Genomic DNA, 1,422 nt, shown 5'->3' on the forward strand with positions numbered 1-1,422 from the left:
GCTGGCGGGCAACGCGGCCCGCGACAACAAGAAGACGCGCATCATCCCGCGCCACCTGCAGCTGGCCATCCGCAACGACGAGGAGCTCAACAAGCTGCTGGGCCGCGTCACCATCGCGCAGGGCGGCGTGCTGCCCAACATCCAGGCCGTGCTGCTGCCCAAGAAGACCGAGAGCCACCACAAGGCCAAGGGCAAGTGATCTGGCAGACTTCTGAGTTTCCGGAAGCGCTCTCATACCCAAAGGCTCTTTTCAGAGCCCCCCACCACTTCAATGGAAGAGCTAGTATCACTCTTAACGGTTAAGGAGGAAAGTAGATAAAGGTAAGCTAATTTAACCCAAACCAGTATAATGAGGTTCCTTGGATTTTGAAAAAGGTTAAGGTATATAAAGTTTCTCTCCTGTATAGTGGCAATTTGAGGGTCTTAACATTTGTATGTACTTGCTGACTTGACAAATGCACTTCAGTGGTGTACTAACTTAATGGGCTAAACTGCCGAGCTCTATAGTGGTATCTAGATTTTGCCTTGCGAAGTTGCTCAGATGTTCTTGAAGGTAAACTTAGCCAAGCAATATAACTACCTGACCAAAGCCTGGAGGCCTCGTCTTAGACTGGGAGCAACCCCTCCTGACTACTCTGAAGGAGTTAGCTTTTGCTCCTCTTAGTTTCCAAAGCATTAATCTGAAACTTCCGGGAAGGAGCCTCTAAGAAGTGGGTTTCCTCAAGCTAATACATGACAGGTAACAATACTGAGTCCAGATTAGAATTGAAGCTTCTCCCTGTTTACAAATTAATTGGCCTTGTGGCCAGCTTCTAACTTCTGGTGCTCTGTGTTGTCATCCACAAACTGGCAGAGAATTGGTATTTCCGTTAGACCTTTGTGCCAATTAAAGCGCTTAAAGCCCATAACCTAGGATCAGTGCTTGACCTTCAACTAATGAATTTATACTATGTCAAGAGGCTCAAATGCCTAGATTCCTAAGGCAGCCCAAAAAAGGTAGAATAGGGCCACAGGCCTCTCCAAAGCAGTTGCAACTAAAGATCTATAATTTAGCTGCTCTCAACACCAGAAGTTGTGATCTGGGACCATGCAAAACTTCCAGCGATCTTATTTTCTAGGAGTGAGTCTCACCAAGTGATTCTTTGGGGTGACTGTCGTGCTCTGGAGAATGGGTGAGCCACAGCCTGAGTGAGCCACAAGTTGCCCACGCCTCTGTGCTCGGAGTTTTTTCGCGGCCCTAGGAGAAACAGCCTCTTTTGCACATGCTCTTGGAGCTCTCACGGGGAGGCATTTTGTGTGGCAGCCTTCGGACGATTCAAATCCGAATGTGTGGGGCGGGGGGGGGGGGGGGGGGGGGGGGGGGGGGGGGGGGGGGGGGGGGGGGGGGGGGGGGGGGGGGGGGGGGGGGGGGGGGGGGGGGGG

The 1,422-nt window shown here is 51.5% G+C and overlaps 1 protein-coding gene and 1 long non-coding RNA gene across 2 annotated transcripts in view; one reads left to right on the top strand and one right to left on the bottom strand.

The window, feature by feature from the left end:
- LOC115296184 (histone H2B type 1-M) overlaps window positions 1–1,422 on the top strand; it is a 37,592-nt gene that overhangs the window by 22,494 nt on the left and 13,676 nt on the right. The gene's annotated exons all lie outside the window — the stretch shown is intronic.
- The window catches only part of LOC115296212, a 9,961-nt gene that overhangs the window by 1,734 nt on the left and 6,805 nt on the right, over window positions 1–1,422 (bottom strand). The window lies entirely within an intron of this gene.

This window comes from Suricata suricatta, chromosome 7 (genome assembly GCF_006229205.1).
Source record: "Suricata suricatta isolate VVHF042 chromosome 7, meerkat_22Aug2017_6uvM2_HiC, whole genome shotgun sequence".
Taxonomy (NCBI): Eukaryota; Metazoa; Chordata; class Mammalia; order Carnivora; family Herpestidae; genus Suricata; species Suricata suricatta.